Source organism: Rhinolophus sinicus, linkage group LG03 (assembly GCF_036562045.2).
Source record: "Rhinolophus sinicus isolate RSC01 linkage group LG03, ASM3656204v1, whole genome shotgun sequence".
NCBI lineage: Eukaryota > Metazoa > Chordata > Mammalia > Chiroptera > Rhinolophidae > Rhinolophus > Rhinolophus sinicus.
The window spans coordinates 79,545,923-79,568,098 of NC_133753.1; the positions used below are offsets into that span (position 1 = coordinate 79,545,923).

Consider the following 22,176-nt stretch of genomic DNA (forward strand, 5'->3'; position numbering starts at 1 on the left):
GTATATGCACTTCCAGTGCTGGCTGCCTGGAATTGAAGCCCTCTGCCTATTGGCCACTTTTTAATCAAGTTTGGTTAATAGTAATACCCCAATGTTAGAAAGTAAGGCATCTGCTGCTTCTGCTGGTTTGGACCCTCCTGTACCTTTTCTTGAGGAGAGGACAGAATCCTCATCAGAATTATGAGGCTTTGCTTAAATTCCCACAAGATGGATTTGGTTGTTTTGGTTCTTACAACTTTTTTCCTCAAGGAAGTTGGGATACTTTCCATGGTCTGGAGGACATTTGTGTGAAACCACATAGTCCCTGAGGGCCATCAACCCAGGCCAGGAGCTGCTTTGGACAGTGAGATGGAGATGAAGGAGTAAGCAGGTCAAAGACCTAGAGGGGACAGCTGTGTGGGAGCACACAGGGAACGAAAGCAAAAGTTCAAGGTGGGCCCGACCAGAAATATGCTGGACAGGTGTCAGGGGATTTTAGAAGCTGCAGCCGATCGTGTGGATCCACTGGCTTTACCCAGAAGAATGTAGGCCTGGAACAAAGCAAGAATAACCAAAATTAAAATCAATACATTCTGAAATACAAAGAGCAAAAGGCGGCTATGCACAAACAAAATAGAAATCTAGAGTGTTTGGTGAGCAGAATATGGATACTGCAAAGCTCAAGAAGAGTTTTGTCAGATCAGGGGACGTCTGCTTCCTTTTATCATGTACCGTTCTTCCTGCAGTGCTCTTACCCTGGACCCTACGAGGCTTCTGATATGTCCGAAACCAGGGTGAGTTTGCCACAGTGCTCCCTACCCAACAATTCTGCAGGGCCCAGGTGATGCCTGGAAAGGTAATGCCTATATCTTTTACTCATTCCTATTCTGGTGTCCCGAACTTGCCCATTGGTCCCAGGATCCTCCTCCCAGAATACATCTCTGATTCTTGTGCCCAGAGGATTTCAGGCGGTCACTCTAACTGGCCAGAATACTTGAAGTACAGGTCCCCTTTAAGTCACCCCCTTAGCATGCTTGTGTTGTTCACGTGGTTCATAAAAAGGACTCTAGTACCTATTACTCAATAAGAGCAATGATATTGGTATTTGACACAACAGGAATTGTTTGAAGGGACTTTTGTAGATCTATTGGACAATGGCCATTTCCATGCCAATGACATTGCAGTATTTCAAAACAACAACTATTTTGGGCAGGAATTCAAAACTGCACTCTATAGACGCAAAGTGAGTTTGGCTTGTATATGGGAGTGATTATTTTTGAAATGCCCTTCAAATGTTTCCTTTAAACTGAAAAACTTAAAAATCAAGGGACATCTTTTTCCACAGAAATCTTTTGATTTTATGGCTTTGTGTAGATGCTAAGAAACGAGGAAAAATATTTTATTTATTTTATGGCCAGAGAATGCAGACTCATGGATCACGGGTGGAGGAATGTCTGTTTCTTGGTCTTATATGGTCCTGAGCCTCAGAAACATAGAAAGATCTGTGGGCTTATTTGGGTTTGATATAATGACTAATAGGATACAATTTTGGTTTAGGACTTAGAAGTTCCAAATTTACAAATGTGCATAATAATAATAAGAACAACAACAATGGCTTTCTTCCATTTATTACTTCCTACATCAGGCTCTATGGTAAAGAGTGCTTCACATACACTAATTAAATCTTCAACCAATTATTAAAAGATAGTTGAAGGGACACACTCAGTGCCCAGATCTTGGTTTCTAAACACTATTCTTCATTAAAAGAAATCAGGGCTCCTTGGAGAAATGGCTAATTATAGGGCTAGGGCAGGGGAAAATTTAAGGTGAGTATGAACGTCAGTCTGATGTTCAATAAATAAGGAACTGCTCAGAAAACAGAAGGGTGGGGCATGGCAAAGTGACATAGGAGTCAAGCAGAAAGAGTTTTTAATGACCAAATTTTGAAACAATTTGAGCAATATAATAAGTAATGTAGTATTGAGTTATAGTCCAAAGCATAAATAAATGTACATGAGTGAATGCATATTAACATGAGTAAATGATTGAATAAATAAACAAACAGGGAGAAGAGACATCTTTTTTTGTAGAGGAATTCCAGATAATGTACCAGTTCTGACAATTATGTTCACGAACTCATCCTAGAAAAAGTGCTACATACCTCATTGCTGAATATCATTATGGTCACCTTCGAAGTACTCCCCTTGGGAAGCTTTGCACTGAGGCCAGAGCCTAGTCCACACTTCAAAGCAATTTTGGAACTCTGTTTTTTGGAATGGCCATCAGAGCTGTCATTGTATTACCCTTGATGTCCTGAATGTCATCAAAATGTCTTCCTTTCAATATTTCCTTTATCTTCAGGTAAAGAAAGAAGTCATTGGGAACCAGATCAGGTGAGTAGGGAGGGTGTTCCAATATAGTTATTTGTTTACTGGCTAAAAACTCCCTCACAGACAGTGCCGTGTGAGCTGGTGCATTGTCGTGATGCAAGAGCCATGAATTGTTGGCAAAAAGTTCAGGTCATCTAACTTTTTCACGCAGCCTTTTCAGCACTTCCAAATAGTAAACTTGGTTAACTGTCCAGTTGGTACAAATTCATAATGAATAATCCCTCTGATATCAAAAAAAAAGGTTAGCAACATCGTTGCAACAAGTTTGCGAACTTAATTGTCCGACCTCATATGTAAGTACTCCTGTCTGTAAGAGTAAGAGCTTAACCCACCTCTCTGCCACCCTGAAGGTGGGTTAGACTCAGTGACTTATTTCTAAGGAGCAGAGTATGGAAAGGGAAAAACAGTAAATTTACAGTGAAGTCTGACAAGCACCACCTTAGGCAAGTGATGAAGGTTAACATCATCAGTGATGTCATGCTGGTGTCATGTACCCCTGATATGATGTAATAATAAGGTCACATCATCTCAATGGTGTTCTCTCCATAAAACCATAACACCATTCTAGTCATGAGAGAATCATCAGACAAATCCAGATTCGGCAACATTCTACAAGATACCTGGGCTGTCTTCCTCGAAGCTGTCAAGGTCATGAAAAACAAGGAAGGCCCAAGAAACTGTCACAGACCAGAAGAGACCAAGGAGATAAGACAATTAAATGCAATGTGGTACTCTAGTTTGGGTCCTCGACAAAAGAGGACATTGATGGAAGAACAGGTGAAATTCAAATAAAGTCTGGATTTTAATTAATAGTAATGTACCAAGTTCAGCTTTACAGTTTTTACGCATGAACCTTAATAATATGAGGTGATAACAATGGAGGAGACAGGGTATTATGGGAACTCTCTGTACTACCTTTACAGCTTTTCTGTAAATCTAAAATTATTTCAAAATAAAAAAATATTAAAACAGATAAATGAATAAGCAAATAAGTAAATAAAATAGTTGAAAGTTTAAAAAGTAATACAGGCTTATGTTTTAAAAATTAGAGTATTGTAGAAAATGAAAATTCCCCTCTTCTCTAAGTAGTAAACTCCAAGCCTACCCCATTCCAATCCCAGAGGTAAATGGAGTTTAACAAGTTAGTGTAAATTTTCCCAAATACTTTCTATAATCTACATGTACATACTTGAAAAATATATAACTGGAATCTTGCTTTTCATTTTGTCTTGTAACTTCTTTTTTTCTCCACTAAACACTAAATCATGGACTTGGTTTTGAAAAAGAATGTAATGATTTTCCAGGTGATTTTTAAATGTTTGTTAGAGAGTATTGCTTCCACAGAGGACTATTGAGTTTACATCTTACTTAATTTTTTAAGCCTTTTAGGTATACTTTTTATAGATATTTTTTGGCATTTCTAAATTTTTGTCATATTATCCAAGATTATTACCTGTTGTGCTCTAAAAATAGTATTTAGTGATCATGGATTTTTAAGAAATGAAGATGAAGAGAAGAAAGTTATGAGTCATTAAAAAATATATAGAAGTAGGAAAGATGTTTCTAGTTGACCACATTTAGGTCATAGCTTTGTAGATGGATGCTAACCGAAGTTGTTAGTGATAGAAATGTTTACGTGTGTGTATAATTTAAAAGCAATACTTTACTGCTGGCTCAGGTAGGATAAAAATGATAACCTCTGATTATCTGACCTCAGAGCCAGAGAAATTACTAATCTGAATAAGGTTTTCTTTATTTTCACCCTCCTTGTAACACAGTAGAGCTGGGACTTGAGCCTGGGTCAGTCTTAAGTATCACGCTACCTCTGTCTTAAGTAGATGCCTCCTACCACCACTGGGTAGCCCTGGTGTAGAAGCTGGAGAGTAACACGGCCATGGGCATTGATTCCTGTGCAACCTTGGGGACTGTGTGTGTGTGTGTGTGTGTGTGTGTGTGTGTGTGAGTGTGAGTGTGTGTGTGTGTGTGTGTAGAGTCTTCAGCATGCTTCTCTGGCCTTTTCTCCTATCACAGCCAGTTCTCTCCCATTCCCAGCTCACACTGTAATAATCCTTCACTGGTCAGCCTCACTGTGCCATTCCCAACCTCTCATTTCTCAACTGATGGCTGGTATATGTTTGCAGAGGAAAGTGAAGCAAATAATAGGAATCTCTCCCATGTCCTACCTCCCTGGTACAAATCTACAAGCTGGCACACCCCTCTTGACCTATTTTCTCTGAGTTTTATAGGAAGAGGCAAAACATTGTTAAAAGCATGGGCTTTGGAACAAATGTGCTTGTTTCTTGCTTTACCACTGTAGCTGTGTGACCTTGGGCAATTTACTTAAAACTTTCTAATGCTCAGTTTCCCATTCTGTGAAATGGACATAATTATGGTGCCTCCTTGTTAGTATGAGAAGATAATGTTTGGCATGGTATCTGGTACAGTCAGTGGCTGGCATGGCAAATGGCAATAGTAACTCTTTCTGTCCAGATTAAATCCATCTTCCATGGCTCACCTAGATCTTAAACCCTTCCTATTGCTATGGCTCCTTCCTCTATCTATAAATATGCTCACATCTCTTCTAGGTTACAAATAAACAAGAACCAAAAAGAAAAAACCAACAACAAAAAACACCTTCCTTGATCCTGCCTTTATTTCCTACTGTTGTTCCATTTCTCTTTTCTCACAGCCAAGCTTTTTAACAGAGTAGGATACGCTGCTTCACTTTACGTCAGCCCTTAGCCTAAAGCAATCTGGATTCCGTGCCCCTTAACACAGGAACTGCTCTTGCTTAGGTTGCCAGTGAGACCCCCTGAGATGGACATCTGCTTTTGCTTGCCTTGCATCCTTTTGCCTTCTGGTACCCGTGTGCCGTCTCGGGAGCTACCCTTGTCTGTGGATATTGGGCTGTCAGTTTAGATGCCCTTCTCTCTCCTAGCCCAAGGGGGGGACACAAGACTCCAAGCCAGACCAAGCAGACAAGCAAGTCAGGAAATGATGGATGGCGGCCTTTCCATCCTGCTCCCCTGATCCCCCTGGGCATTCTCTTTTCCTGCCTTTTGTATGGATGAAGTCTTCAGTTTTTCCTTAGAATCTGCGATCCACTTCATGTTCCTTCAGTACATTTCTTTTTGCTTGCATTAGATCATATGGGTTCTGTTGTTTACAGCAAAAGAACTGGAACTGATACAAGTTCTTTGAAGCTTCTTCGATGCCTCACATATAGTTGATCCCTCCCTCCCCCTTTCATCCTTGAACCTAGCATATGTCTCTAGTAAAGTTCATATTACCATACTGTTTCAGAATACACGAATTGTAATCAGGTAGCCATATACTTCTTTTCCACTGAAATAGGAAGTTCTTGAGGAAAAGGACCATATTTTACTCATTGATGTATTTCTAGCTCTTAGCGTAGTAAGTAGGGGTTCTTACCATATGGTCATTGTTCCCAGCAAATATTTGTCAACATATTTAGTGTCGGTAAAAAAAAAAAAAATCACTATTATGTGATTCACACAGAGAGTAGTTTATTTTAGGGGACGAGAGAAAACTAATTAGTCTCCTCCATTACAAACTTAGGGGAAAATTTTAGCTTCACTATGTGACATAATTCACCTCTCTAGTGGTGAAACTAGGTCAAGGAATGGTTGTGCAGGGAAAACAAAATGGTAAGCATTTAAAAGCTGGTATGAGTTTCTGTACATAAAGCTCAGCCAAACATGCCTGTTTTAAGGTACTGTTTTAACTAGACATAGTATGATTTTGTCTGAAATAGATTTTTTCCCCATATCTATAAATGTTTATCTGAGTTGACGTTAGATTTACTGCAAGTGGAAATTTAGAGGAATAGCCAAAAAGTCAGGAATATTTGTGGGCTCTTACTGTGGATTGATGTTGAAGAATTGAGAGACAGAATTGCTGAATGGAAAGCAATCTTACAGCATGCAATAAAATCGTGGCTGCTGTTGGTCCATATGGCATCTTAATGCAAATTAGAAAAGACGTCCTTTCTCAGACCACTTTACTTTTACCTTTAGGAAATTGTCATCATAGACTGATTTTATTAGAACATGGTGCTCTCCTGTCGTTTTCTGGAAAACCACAGTAATAAATATATAAATCTGTGATATCTGTGATGGGAAGAACCCCCACCTCCAGAAGTGGTGCCTCTGTGTGATGTGCAACCTACACTGTGTCATGTGTGGCTGCCTTAGCTATGGGATTGTATTTAGCATTCTCTCCTTGTAGTAGTTTTGCTGTCAATTACTTATTATTCAAAAGATTGTGAAAGATTGCAGATGAAAAGCAAAAAGTATCCGCAACACTTTACGGAACGGGAGAAGCTAACTTTGAGCACATCCACGTGACTCTCGGGCCACGCCCAGACCGCTGTCTCCTACAGAATTGAAACAAGGCACCCCAAGGCATTGTGTTTACTCTGTTGCTAACCTAGCTTGAAAAGGGTTGCTTCAAAGGTTCTGAAATACCACTTGCATTAGCTGTGGCTCCAAAAGGGTACTCCAGTTCCCAAGTTTCTGTTTTAGAGCTCTGGGTCAGATTTCCAAGTACAAAGTTTAGGTTTATGGTAAAGCACCAAAAGTGGACATCAGCATTGATCTTTGCCACTTCTTACACTTCCTTGGTCCAGAACTTGGTATCCCTATTCCTGTGTAAATCTTGCGGTTGATGCTTAATATAAGAAGTCAGGAAACTATTTGTTCCCAGAATAAAAACAAATACTTGCTTATTTTCTCATAAAAAAAGAAATTTTGCCTCTAAGAAATTTGAATATACTTTTTTTTTCTTTTTTTTTTCCCCTCTAGGTTTTGTCTGTAACCTGTGTGTTCGTGGTGGTGGTGGTGGTGGGGAGGGGAGGGCGGGGGCATGTGTGCAGTCAGCTGCAGCCATTTACTCTAGGGGTATTCTGGTTTTTAAACTTTCAATAGGAGTGTCACAGCAGGAGAGCCATGATCCCAGAACGCTGATAGGAGAATGTAATATTCTGAGGATAGGTACAGGCTGTACGTGAGCTTACTTTGGAGCTGAAGTGGTGGGTGGGGATAGTGGAAAGGGAGAGAAGCCGTGGTGTGTGGGCCAGATGGGAAGATATATGGGAAACCCACTGGGTAAGTATTAATGACCATATAGGCTGTATGCTCAGTGGTGACCAGCGAGGGTAGAGATTAGAATTGTCATGGGTCTGATTGGCTTCAGAGGTCTGGTGTAAGGTTGCGTCAGAGCAGACACCTGCTGAGGCCCCAGGTGCAGAGAGGGTTTGGAGAAACAGCAGCTGGCAGGCTGGTCCCAAAGCTGGGACTGGCTCAGGGACTGGGCTTGGATGGATGGAGGCTTCCTTCCATGATAGTAACTCAGCCAACACTCATTGGATTCTAAATGCTGGGTGGGATTAAAAGAGCCCTGGCCTCAGTAGAGCTGCCAAAAAAGACGCACATAACAACTTAAAATAAGTAGGAAGAACTGAGCACTATCACAGAGTTACTGAGCAGACAAAACCCTGAGGGAGTGAGGCATAAGAGCAATTCACCCTCTTGAGAGGCGCCTTCTCCAAGAAGATGGTCTTTAAATATGAACATCTTTCTTTTTGTTCCGATTTATCAAGAAAACATGCTCATTTTAGAAAAATGGAAGTGCAATATACATATAAGAAGCAGGGAAAGGAAAGGAATACTTTTAAAAGCTTTTCATTTTGAAATTTTAGATTTATAAAAGAATTGAAAAGATCATCCAAAATTTCCCCATATACAAGTTTTGACAAGTTCATGAACTTGTTGCAGCGACGTTGCTAATGTTTTTGATATCGGAGATTATTCATTATGAATTTGTACCAACTGGACAAACAGTTAACCAAGTTTACTATTTGGAAGTGCTGAAAAGGCTGCATGAAAAAGTTAGACGACCTGAACTTTTCGCCAACTATTCATGGCTCTTGCATCACGACAATGCACCAGCTCACATGGCACTGTCTGCAATAGCACTGACACACCACTATTAACCAAAGTGTAGACTTTCCCCCCCAGATTTTCCTATTTTTTCCGTTAATGCCCCCTTTCTGTCCCAGGAGCCACTCTAGGATCCCACATTGCATCTAATCATCGTATCTCTTTGGTCTTCTCTAGTCTATGACAGTTTCTCTTTCTTTCCTTGTCTTTTATGACTTTGGTACTTTTGAAGACTTGTGGTATTTTCTAAAACATCCTGCAATTTGAGTATGTCTGGTGTTTTCTCCTACATAAATTGAGGTTATAGATTTTAGGGAGAAGACCGCAGAAGTGATGTGCCTTTCTCATCACATAATATACGAGGGCTCCTGATAGCCACACAACTGATTGCTGGTGATTTTACCCTTGATTACTTGGTTACGGTGGTGTTGCCAGCAAAGCTACTATTTTTTCCTTTCTATGCTACATTCCTTTGCAGCAAGTCACTAAGTCCAGCCACAGTCAAGGGCTTGAACCTTACCTGTTGGAGGGAGGCCTATCAAAGAATCTGTAGGCATGTGTTATTAGCATGTCCAGTCATTATTAAATCTGGGGGAGGCATTCAGAGACTATGCAAATATCCTCTTTTTCCTGAACATTTGCCCCACTGATTGTAGCGTTCATCAATGGATCTGTCCTATAGCAGCTGTTACTGTGATATAATGGCGATTTTCTGATTTCCCTCCTTCCTCTACATTTAATAACTGGAATTGTTTTTGCTAAGGAATGTCACTCCTGCATTTATTTATTCAATCATTTACATCAGTATAGACTCATGGATATTTATGTAATGCTTTAGGTTGTAATCCAATACTATGGTTATTTATTACATTGCTCAGATTGTTTTGCCTTTGGCTAATGAATATATATTTTTGAGAAGCTGGGGAACGTCATCATAGGTTGAGAATGCAGTGTGAGCAATGGTCTGGTAAAGGAGGAGCTTGGTGGGATCAGGGAATTGAGGCTAGGCTTTACCATAAATGTCGGAGGATGAAGGGAATGGGGCGGGGGACAAACACCAGCCAGGAGGCCAGTGAGGCCAGCACTGGAAGGAAAGGAGGCAGCAAACAGATGAGTTGGCAGCTATTTCAAAGCAGAGTAACAAAGGAATCACTGGGCATTTAAAGGGATGCCATCCAGAGTTTGTTTTGGATTCGGCTAAGTAAAGTGTGATGTGAAGGACTAATTAGAGTTTTCTTCATTGCCTCTGAAATCTTTCTCCTTCCCGCACAGGCTATTTCCAACTGCAGTTGTAGTAAGGATCAGATTCTTATTGTTTGTTCGTTTGTTTATTAGTTTCAGGTGTGCAAAACAATGTCCTAGTTAGACATTTACACCCCTCACAAAGTGATAACCCCTCTCCCCCAATGTACTAGCCCTCTGACATCATATATAGCTGTTACTGGTTTTTACTGAGTCTTTACACTTTTTGTGGTGTGATCTCATCAGAGACTGGGGCTCACGTAGGCTACAGGGAAAATCATGCAGATTTCTGTTTGTTTATTTGTTCTCCTTTGATCGCTCTTTCCCATTCACTAGGGCCAGTGGGGTGTTGCTGTGCTTCACTTCCCGGCGTGCAGGCTTTGAATTGCACGTTGGTCTCTGCTGCTGGCTGGCTGCAGGAACTTGGTCAAGTGTTTTCTCCGTTCTGAGCTTCTTCAGCACTGAAAGGGAAACAATTTGCGTACCTCACAGCTCTGTTGTGAGAAATGAATAAGGTGATTGATTGATTTTTAAAAATCACCCAGCACAGTGCTTGGTCTACTATAGATACTCAATAAGTTTGAGAATCAGACTAGAACTGAGAAGGATTATCTATTCTAGTCCTCTGTCTGTGGACCAGTGATGGCCCCAGCATTCAGGTGAAATGTTTTGTAGTTTCTTTTCGAGTATTTCCAGACATGTGTACTCCAACAATCGTCTTCAGCCGTGGTGAAAACATTGATTAAGAACTTTCTGTATGTTGGTACTATACGGCTTGTGTGCATGGCAAAGACGAATTAAGTATGTCTTGGGCACTGACAAGTTTACAGTATTGTAGGGGACACAACTCTGTAGACAGAATTAGAATCTAGCGCATTAACGCTCCACTAGGGGTAGGAACAAAGGAGTGTGGGTATAGTATGAGAGAATGAATTCTGCTGGACTGAAGAAACGCTTCAGAGAGAAGTTGGCATTTGATATAGGCCTCTATCCCTCATAAGAGTTTTCCAGGAAATTGTGTTTGTGTGCATGCGTGTGTGTGTGTATGTGTGTGTGTGTGTGTGTGTGTGTGTGTTTAAAACAGGTTGGTGGGGGTGTTCTAGGTAGGGTGAATAGCACATGCAAAGGCATAGAAGCAGAACAAACATGGAATGTACTAGTTTAATGATAAGTAGGTGGCCGGTTGGGGCATGTAAGTCACAGAGTAGAGGTGTGATGTAGCACTGGGGAGCTGAGTTGGAACCCTGCTAAGATGTTAAGACGTTACCTATTGAATAGAGAAGTTGCACAATTAGATCTGTGTTTTAGAAAATCAGTTTTGCAACAACTTGAAAGATCTGTCAGTGGTGGGAGGGCTGAAAGTTGTGAGCAGGTGATTGCCACAGGCCGGGTGAGAAGAGACAAGGGCTGCTATGAGGCTGTGACTGAGGGGTGGGAGAGCAGAAAAGAGAATCAGTATTTCAGAGGCAGCTGTCAGGACTTTGATGGAGTAGACGAAGAGAGAAAAGGGTGATCCAAAGATGGCTCTGAGGTTTGTAGTGTGAAAGGCCAAATAGTGGAGTGTTATTATCTGAGATAAGGACTAGCTAACACATTTTTGTTAGTTCGGTGCTAGATGCACGCTCTTCTGGGCACTGGAGCTATAGAGAGAAGACATGTAGTCCCCTCTGTTAAAGAATTTACCGTCCTAGTGAATAGACAGCAGTGCAAAACCCAACCAACCAACCAACCAACCCCTACCAATAATAGGTTCATTATGTACTAAGTGCTATGGGAACACAGGAAAACAAGACTTAAGCCCACCAAGGGGAGTAGAAAACGGTTTCTGAGCTTCCGTTGAAAAGATGAATAATGATTGCTAGGGAGATAAGAGGGCAGTGGCTAGTCCATGGTGAAGGAGTAACATTTGATAGGTAAAAATTAATGAAAGGATGGATTGTATAGGAAAGGGCTGGTTTATCCTTTAGATTGTAAGTGGGATGAGGGCCAGGGCTGTGTCCCTCTTACACTGTACCTCCAGTTTGAGTGACAGGAGAGAGAACAGGAGAAGCAGGAAGCTGCTTTACAGTAGGATGAGGATGAAGAGACAGTGAATCCGATTGTTCTTTGTAAAAGCAGAGCAGGAAAAGGAAGGTGTGAGAAAGAAGGGGGCAGGTTTTGAGGGAAATAAACTGATGCCAACAAATGAAGTAGATGTGGACCAGTACTCTGGGATTCTTCTAGATCGGGATGCAGAGAGGCCTCCATTGTAAATTCCCCTTACATTTTACCACACCCAAGGCTCTTGGAAAATCTGATTGGATTGTAGGCTGTGGATGCTGCCCGGTGGTCAGGGCTTATCCCACTATACGTTTGCCCCTCCAGAACTTCCCACCCCATCTTTTGAAGGGCAGTGGTGATGGTGGTGGGAGGGAGGGGGATTATTTAAGTAAATATCTAAGTAACTACTTATGCCTTTGGCTAAGGTATAGCCATAATTTCTTCTGATCTTTCACACTGGTGACACTTTCACACTTTCCAGTCTTATTCATTTGGACCTCGTCCCCTCTCCACTCTAGTACTATCTATTTCCTATCTTACCCCCCTCCTCAATGAAGTGTAGACATTTCCAGGGAAAGGAGATAAGAATTTCACTCCAAGAAAAAGTGAAGAGAGGGCTTTTTGAATCATTTCCCACCATTTATATTCCAGAAGTCCCAATTGGGAAAGCTACTGTTCTGGATGATAACTGACAACATGAACAGCAAATCATGACACCCTCCTCGGGGTCCTAGTCAGAATGTTTCCATTTGATTGGTTGCTACATGGTAGACTTCGGTTGCCAGAGATGCTTGGACTCCAGAAACAGGCATTTAATTTTAAAACATAATTAATGAAGAATTATAAAGAAACACAGAGTCAGGGAACAGCTTCGCAATTATCTAGATTCTCGGGCAAACTCCATACTTTACAGAGGCGGAAGCTGACGCCCAGTCTAAGCCATGTGCCCAGGTGAGCACAGGGAACCAAGCTAGGCCTGAGTCCCCAGGCCAGACCCACTGACTGCCTGGCACATGGCCCGGCTGCAGATGACAGGACGCAGCATCACATTCCCCAATTGCTCCCTAATTGCTTCCGGGCTGCTCTTATCTCTCCCTTTATTGCTAAGCTACAGGGTGGCGGTACCTGTGTCAAGTGAGTCATCTCAGAACCATAAAGTTACTTACCTCATGGGTAAGTCCTGGAACAGTAGGGAGAAAGATTCTCTAGGCAGGGATTTTCTACAGCCCAGTAGCGATGTCCACATTGTTCCTCATGCTGGAACTTGGTCTCCCTTTTGTAGGGCACTCACAAGGACACCTGCCATCAAGGGTGTCTGATGTCTTGCCAGGATTTACTGATGACCCTAGAACCCAGGGAGCCTTCCTTTGGAATTGACCGTATATTGTGGGCCTAGGGTGGTCAGTTAACCTTCCTGACTACCGATTCCAATGCTTCCCATCACCTCTGAATAGCTTCCTGCAGCTGCCCTGGTTCTTAGGGATTCTGCTCTCTCCTCTGAGCTTCTCCTTGCGCACCTGTACACAGGTAGACTGTCAGGAGGGCCTCTGGGCCATCAGCAGTTCTACTGGTCAGCCTTTCCCCTGTCCCCTCAGCAACAGTTTAAACTTTTGCCTCAAATCCCTCCCTGCTGCTCACCTCCTGCCCTTGGACAAAGACCATATGCCGACTTAAAGAGACTATTAACATTGGATGAAAACGCCTCAGCTTCTGTGGCCCAGGCGTGCTTATGCTATGCCATGTGCACTCACCATTTCCTCCTTAGGGGAGAGGTGTCCCTGCTCTGCCTGCAGTTGTCCCACCTCTCTCCCCCTTCCTGGGGCCCTTGCCCACTGTGGCCTGCTGCTCAGCTCCTCTCTACCACCTGTATCTTCAAACCTCTCTTTCTTCATTGAGCCTTCCCCTTAAGATATAAACCCCCTAAAATCTCTCCCATTAAGTATAACCAAACATATAAGTATGCCCACACACATCAAATAACAATCCATTGGTCCATCCCTCCCCATCCCACCCTTCCTTATTTGTCCCCCTCCATGAAAAGCCACCTGTGCGCAGGCCTCATGCCATCATCCCCGTCCTGCTCCTGTCCCTTTGTGGTAGCCGGAGGCTTGATAACCAGACTTCATTAGTTTACTTGCTAACAAGTCCTCCGTTGCTTAGAACTCAGCGCATGAGCTAAACTTGATGCCAGGGATCCCCAGGAGTTCATTCTTTGTGGCGCAGCCCCTTTTGGGTTCAAAGTCCCCTCTGTATGAATCGTCAGACTGTGAGCCGATAGCCTGTCTCCTACACCACCCAGTGGCCGGTATTAACGGCGGGTGTATTGGGAGGGTGTGTGTGTGACTGAGATCCTTGGCAGGTGCTCTCTGACTTCAGTCCAAGGTCTTCAGAAAATGATCGTAACAGCAAGACAGTCTGTCCTGAGAACCAAGCCCTCTAATTGTTAGAATGTTGACTTTAACGGCATTGCGTGTTTTATCTCTTGCTATGTTTTTTTCCTAAGTAGAATGTGAAATTTTTCTCTCTTTAATTTGTCTTATAAAGTGCTGTGTGTGTGTGTGTGTGTGTGTGTGTGTGTGTGTGTGTGTGTGTTGGGGAGTAGCGATGGAAAGCGATTGGTCATCAAAACTATAACAAGCATTTCCATTTATGCTTAGTCTCTTTGGTCAAAATATCACGAAAATTGAGGTGTTCAAATCTCAAATTTGTCCTCTAGGAGAAAGAAAGCCTGTGCAAGGTCATAGTGCAATTCAGAGGAGGCTGGGGAAAGGAAGGAAGTTCCAAGGTGCACACAGGCTGCTTTTCAAACCATCCTGACCTCCCTCTTCACGAAGCTCTAGAATAGGGTCTTGAAGGGGGCCTGCATCGTAGCTGAGCATGAAGGCATTATAAAATTCCCTGCAGTGGCTGCTGCAACTCAAACCATGCATTATTCACAAGATCTTTTGGAAGCCCTCCTGGGAACAGCAGTCCCACTGGCCTAAGACAGCCAGTTTGGAATGGGAGAGGCCCAGCCACTTCTTCAAACTTGTAGCTGGGCATTTCTTTCCTGCCCAAGTCTACAAAACAACAGTGTCTCCAAAACAGAGATCAGTGGCATCAGTTCGTCACCTGCAGTCTCTTCTCAGGGCCCAGTAAGGCATGAATTTGTACATCAGTGACTAGCAGCCTGGGTTACAAATGTGAAGTGGTCAGAAGTTTTCATGCTCATGGAATTAAGTGGTTGCAAACTCCATCTCCTTGATTATTTGTTTTCTTAGTTATTGGTTGCTCAGGAGCTAAGATTATGAACATAAGTGTTATGAGATATTATTATGAAAATCAGATCTCTTCACCTTGAATTGAACAGATTTTTTTCCTTGTTTTTGTTAAAAGTTGTCCACTGGTTCTAGTATCTATTTGTTTATTTTTATTGTATTTTTACACAGGAATGGATTGCCATCAACCACATTTTTAAGATTTTAATTTTTCTCCTCAGTGACTGTATCACCTTTAGGATCGTACTCATTAACTCTTATTTCTTGTCCCACTTGATTGAGTGTAATTTTCTTCACAGGTGTGTGTGTGACAGGGATGAATTCCCAGCGAGGTCAGTGAGGTATAAACAGGGGTCATTTTTGGACTTCCCTTCTAATCTGATCGAGCTGCTCAACTACTTCTATCTCTACTACTTTTCTTCTTTGTTACTCGTTATTAGGTTGGTGCAAAAGTAATTGTGGTTTAAAAGATTAAAAATACATGCAAAAACTGTAGTTACATTTGCACCAACCTAATACTAAAAATAATCTAGCCAACCTCACATCCTCACCAAGTCGCAGTTTGGCCTACCACGAATGCGTTGGGAGACCGGAAACTCAGTACCTCATAGACAACACATTTAGTTTCCGGTAGCTTTGACTGCTAAAAAGCCCAAACCTGTTGCCCTCATTTGCCTTCCATTGATCCCACCAGGGCCACATGAAACGTGTAATTTTTTTCTAGAAGTCTGAAGGCAGTTCTCATGTCTTTTGTTTCCTCCTTCCCTGCCACCCTTTTTCTCTCTCTTTTCTAGGCTAACCTAGCTCAGTTCCTGTTTTGCCGTCTATTAACCCTCCTGGATTATATCTACCCACACTGGTGAGGGCTATCTTCTTTATTCACCCTATTGATTCAAATGCTAATATCTTCCAGAGACACCCTCACAAACACACTAAGAAATAATGTTTTACTAGCTATCTGGGCCTCCCTTAGTCCAGTCAAGTTGACACATAAAATTAACTATCACATGCACAAAACGTTCATTAAATTGAATTAAAGAATCTTTTCCTGAGCAGGTGAGGGAGATAACTATCCATTTTAAGCATTGAGTTTATCCTTTTAGTGGTTGACTTATTCCAAATAGAAATAACAATTCTGTTTGTTATTCTCAATGCTTTTTTTCTTTTTCTTTAAGTGTGTAAGTTCCCTTTAAATCATAACCCCTCTGGAGCACCTTAACATTGGGCCAGTAAATGCCCATTATTTCTAAGCCATATGTTGTATTCCACTTTGGCCATAGAACGTAAGATGCATGATATTTTCAGGATAGGGTCAGAGGTTCTGAAACATCTGTCATCTGTCAAGGGGGACCAAATAAAAGACTGTGGACAAATCAGCACAAACCAGAAACTACTATTGGAGAAGCAACTTGGTGCTTCTCTCCAGGGGAACAGAATCACCTTCACATAGACGGGGGAGACCTTGGTCCCCAGCCACCATCATTTTCATCTTATAAAGACTATACTGTTAATTTGATGATGTTGTTGTAGGTTCTTCTGAGGAATGCTTTTAAAAATTGTTGCTGCACATGTTAGATATGCAAAGTGTTATTTAAATGTTTAATTACCATAATGAACCCAAATAAGGACTGAGTTCAATTCCCTACAGACCGGCCTGTTGTTCCTGTTGCATGATCCTTAGCACAATTCTGCAGGGTCGTTAACTGCACAGTCCTGAGGCTTAGCCATAAATAACTTACTGATGGATCAAGGAGGAGACCAGTGCCTCTATCAGTGCTGGTGAAATGGAAGAAGGACTGAGTAACTTGCATAAAATAAATCTTTTACTTCGTTGTCAAGTGATGGGGGGATGAGAAGATAGTTCCTTAAAGTTAAAAATATATTACTGTTATAAAAGAGTGAGTGATGAAAGGTCTGTTTGGGGTTTGTATTTTCTAGGGTTACTGGCAAGCAAAGACTTCGGCAGGTTTCTTACTGGACGGATCTGCCTCATTCTTTGTGTATCCCGTCCATAACTGCATCCTCTTTCCTTGTGTAAGAGGCAGAGGAGTGACTCATGATGACTCCTGGTTTTAGTTTCGGTCGATTCTTGAAGATGCAAAACTAAGTCAACAAATCGTCTTATTTAAACTTACTCTGTTTGATATCTTTATATCTTTTGAGGGAAAACTATTTGCTATTTTAAATAGCAATACGGAGAAGTAGAAGATTATATATTAAACTACGGAAAGAGAACTCCAGCAACATCAAAATGAACAAAGTCTTCAAAATAAATGCTGATCTTGTTCTCTATGACCTAAAAGATGTCGTAATCAAGACATATGAGCCATAACCCCTGTCTCTCCTCCCTTCTTCCCTACCTGCCTCCCTTTCTTCTTTGCAACACACCCTTACTGAGTAGCTACTTTATTCCTGGCACTGTACCATGTCCTGTGACTATAGGTCCGTTCCCCCCCCCACCCCCAATCCCAGAGGAGATGTACAATTGCCATATTGAAGGACTCGTTCTGAGAATGGAAGGCTGTGGGAGTGGCTAACAGGCTGGGAGTCAGAGAAGGCTTGTTATGCAAATCAAAATGTTTTAGTTCAGTGAACCTTGGACCGGAAAATTCTTGAAAATTTCATGGATCAGATATAGTGTTTGTAATTGGATAAGAAGTGCTAGTCGTCCAAATCAAATGCCATTATAATGAACTCAGAAATAGTCACGTTTTTTTTCCATTAGGGTAAAACTTCTTTACAATAAATGCGATTGTTAAAAATCACATTTTTGATTTTTGGACACAAGACAAAGTAGAGGGAATGGCAAGATTCAGATTTTTGGAATCAAGCATTGACTTATTACTTGAAAAGAATTTTTCTGAACAATGAGGGATTAGGAACTCCCAAAGCAAGATTTTAGGTAGTTTTGGAGGCTGTTTCTCATGAGAACACAGAATCATTAGAAGGAAGTGAAGTGAGAGGTTGAAGTGTTACTGCTAATGGTTGCCTATTAAGTTCTAGGGAAAGATGAGAAGGTTCGATGCAAACTTTGGTAAAAATTCTGAAGGACGTTTCAATATTTCAGAGTCTGATGGTTTTAGTTCTTTATAATATAAAATTTTATTTCAAAACTTATGGGGATTTTTTGTGTGTGTGGTAAAGGTCATTTTTAGCTCTTCTAGAAATAGACTAGGTATCAGTCAGTCCTAAGTGAGCTTCTCTTTTACATGTTGATGTAAAAGTCTTTATAGAAAGAAAAACCCTTACTCTATAATCATAGAAAACAGACTTGAAATGTGTACAATCCATTTGGATTAAAACACAACAATTGTACACCCTGATGTCACAGTTATCCCTGGTTAAAGATGAGGAGTAACCAGAAATACTTGTCCCATGGAACAAAGGACAGACAGATTGCTATTGAGTGAAGTAAAAAGCCCAGAGAGAGCAGCTTACAACTTTGTGTAAGAAATAGCACAGTCTGGTGTTCAGTTTAATTTATAGACATGTTTTAAGGGCCTAGAATGTGTTGGGACTAAGCTGGATTTGTATACAAAGACTGAGAAACATAGTCCATCAAGGAGCTCCTAGTACAGACAGGAAAAACACCAACCGTAAGGACCAACCATGGCTCAACAACAACTAATTGATATATCAATCAGTTAATTTTGTCCAGGGAGTCATCCCAGAGAAGATGCTGCTATTAAGAAAAAATAGACTTTTGCTAGATAGGGAACTAATGGGAGGGTCTTCTAGACACAGAGAAAAGGATGATAAAGCTTTGGAACAGAAGAATATAGAGGCATTAGTGGATGTTGACCCTTTCCATTTGGCTAGAACACAAGGCGCAGATTAGGGAGTGAATGACAGCCTGGGTGGTAGATTGGAGCCAAGCTGCGAAAGGCTCACCTGAGATGTTTGGATGCTACCCTCTAGGTAACGGGAGCCTTCATAGTCCTCCCCCGCACCAACATTTTATTATGAACAGTTTTTAAATATGTAGCCAAGTTGAAAGACGTCTACAGTGAGCACTTGTGTAGTTGTCATCCAGCTGTACTATTAACGAATTTTACTATACTTGTTTAATCACCTGTTTATCCATCCATTCCTCCCTTTCTAATCTATTCATTCATTTTTTATGCATTTTAAAGCAAATTACAGATTTCAGAACATTCCTCTCTAAATACAATCACATGAATATCATTAATTAGACTTCACAGTGTAGGGTAGTTAAAATGATAATTTCTACAGATTTTAAAGTATGAGAATAATATCATTAATGTTGTATTTATGAAATACGATAGTGTGGAAGATCAATTGGGAGAGGGAAACAAATTGGAAAGCTGCTTCAAAAATCTAGATGAGGGATGGTAAGAATGTGATGAGAGCCTATAGTAGGAATAGAGAGGTACCAATCACTTTAAGAGATAATCCAGAAATGGAGTCAGTGGATCAGCTGACCAACTGAATGTAGGAAGGAGAGCAGTGGAAGGCTGAGGCGGGGTTAGGGGAGTATAAAATGTGAAAAATGGACCCAAGATTTTGTGGCCAGGACAATTGGGTGTTTGATTATGAGATACATATCTATAATCGGGGTGGGGGGAGAGGAAGGGGAGGAAGAGGTTTGGAAGTAGAATGGAAGATAGTAAATACAATTTTGAACATGTTCAGCTTAGGTGCCTGTAGGACATCTCAGGTGAGTATGTTCAGGTGGTGTTTGGAGATATTCTCAGGAGGTCTGGAGAAATATCAGAGCTGGGGTTGTAGATAAGGGATGCGTCAGGCCAGGTAAGTTGAAGCCATCTCTCAAGGAGAGCATTTAAAATAAGCAGAAAAAAGGGGACTAAGAGGATAACTCCGGGGAAAGCCAATATTTAAGGAACAAGAAGGAATTTCCAAGCTAATAAGGGAAGAAAGAGAGGAACAGTCAGAAGGCTAGAAAAGAAACCAAGCCATAGACAGATCGATAGATAAATAGATGGATGGATAGCTAGCTAGATATGTCACGTCCCGCGTGACAAGAGTTGTGGGGAGCTATGAGGGTGGCGCAGGATTAAGAAAAGACAGTAGCCATGAATAGAGTTTAAGCAGACTAAGGTACCCCCATTCTCAAGGACTGGAAGCCCTGAATCAGGGCTCTCATCAGCTTTTATTAGTTCCCTGGGGAAGTAAAGAAGATAAAGCTTGTCAATCTCAAGATCTGTGAATCTCATACACCATAATAGGAAACTGATTTAAGTCAATCACCCTTGCCTGCAGGCAGCTGGACCATAAGTCCCAAATTCCCCAAGGGACAAAACCTATATGCATATGAATAGATGGAGAGCAGCTCATTGAATCACTTCCCTTGCAAGTTTTGGGAAGGAATGCAGCCACAGAGGCTGAGGGTTTCCTTAGCTTGAGGAAGGTGGGGGGCTGTGCCCACCTCTCTGTGAACCCCGTGGGTTCTCCTGTTGGTCCCCACGTGACTGCGCCTGGCTTGAGTTGTTCCTTCCATGAGGAATCTTACTTGTCATTGACTGTCCAGTCATCTTTCTGGAACCAAATAGGGAGGCATAAGGTGCAAACACAAAGGTTTAGCAAAATCCCTGAAAGGATCTGTCTTACAGAGTCTCCTTTCTTTGGGGACGGATACAAGGAAACAAACAGTTAAGCTGCTGCGTGGCGACATAGATAGATAGGCTAGAAAGGAAATCAAGCCTCAGATAGATCAGACAGACAGGCAGAGAGACAGATATGGGTTTATTATGTATTTGCTATGTTCCAGGGTATCATAAGTGGTTTGTATTCCTGGACTAATTGAGTCCTCATAATAACCCTGCTGTATAGATAAGGAAATAAACTCAGGGATAGAAAAGTCAAATATTTGCTGAAGAAGCTCTTGCAGTTAGTAAGTGGTAGAACCAGTTTTTGGACTGAAGTCATTCAGATTTACCTTATCATGCTGGCCAAGGAAAGAGGGAGTTTCCACGAGAGAGTAGTCAGCAGGTTATAGTCCTTCATGATTTGACCCTAACATACCTTTGTCTTCTAATTACTTGAGACTAGTCAGTTTGAAGTGCTTCGAGTCTTTCACACCAACTCAAACTCTACTAGAGCTTCCCAGAGTGTTTTGTGGGTCACTAGTTACATGAGATACTCTGGGGGGAAAAAAAGTGTGCTGTGGTCAAGTAAGTTTGAGAAATACTGCCAAATCTACTCTCCTTGGAAATCGGCAAGTTAAATTTGCAAGCCCATCAAAGGTATTGGGAAGTCCTGCGGTAAGGAACCTATTCTAACTTTGTCTACCAAGTGTTTGCTAAACTTATTTAAACTTATTTGACCTTGGGATCCATCCCATTTTCCCTCATAGACTATCTATAAGCTTCCCTCAGAACTAGAGCTCTGAAACACTGCAAGTGAAACATGGCTTTGCTTTTCTTCAGGTGGTTTTCACTAATATACACATAGCTTTATCTGCCTCTCACTCTCGATGGCCATAGAACAGCTTCTCCCCTGTGATATCATTATTTGTGCCTTGTACTCCTTCTGTGAGTCCATATCTATTTCATTTTGATGTCTTATGTAGGACCTAGCACAGTGCTCTTACATACTAATTTTCCATCAGACTCCATTTGTGGATAAATAAGATGTACAAAACACAGAGGAAATTACCACTTTTTTTCTTTTAAATACATGTTTTCTATTAAAAGAACGTATCTGGGTCAAAGCATGGATGCAAATTTAGACTCAAACCAGGCTTTTATTTGGGAATAAGGAGAATGTATATTTTCAGTTTTTGTTTTCATTTGAGCAGTTTGCTTTTGGGATCAGTTGAAGAATAAATTGAGGAGGTAATTCACATTTTGATCATTTGTGTCCTAACTGCATATGGGATATATCACACAAAGTCTTGGAAACATCACTTTTCTTGGGCAGTGTCTGGCCTTGTCTTATAAGTGAAAGTCAGACTTGGATTTTCTTTTTTTTTTTTTTAGCTACATCAGTGCATGCCTATGCCCTTTGAACCTTTCTTAATGGTTTGTTGCAATTATTTCTCTTGCTCATTCTGGCTGACTATTGGCAGTAGTCCCACTGGTTTTATTATTTCATTTGTGAGTCCTTATATGGAATTGAATGAAATGTGGTGTTGTATCTGATCTTTCTCTCCTTTAAACTGTGTAACACATTCAGCTATGCCATCCTCTGTTTTCTCCCTGGGGATAGAGGAGAGATTTCTCTGACTCCCTCCAACATTCTTTTCTGCTTCATGTGGTCCCTAACTCCCACATGAGGATAAGTCATATAGAAGTGTGTGTGCGTGGAGGGGAGGATGGGGGGAAATGT

The 22,176-nt window shown here is 41.4% G+C and overlaps 1 protein-coding gene across 4 annotated transcripts in view; it reads left to right on the plus strand.

Annotated features, from left to right (window-relative positions):
* AKAP6 (A-kinase anchoring protein 6) overlaps positions 1–22,176 on the plus strand; it is a 461,784-nt gene that overhangs the window by 15,086 nt on the left and 424,522 nt on the right. The window contains exon 2 of one of the 4 annotated variants that reach the window (XM_074328129.1): positions 726–835. The exons of 2 other annotated variants lie outside the window; for them this stretch is intronic. The gene's annotated coding sequence lies outside the window, so the exon portion shown is untranslated. The remainder of the gene's footprint in view (positions 1–725; positions 836–22,176) is intronic. One more of the 4 variants, XM_074328130.1, reaches the window with a different exon arrangement.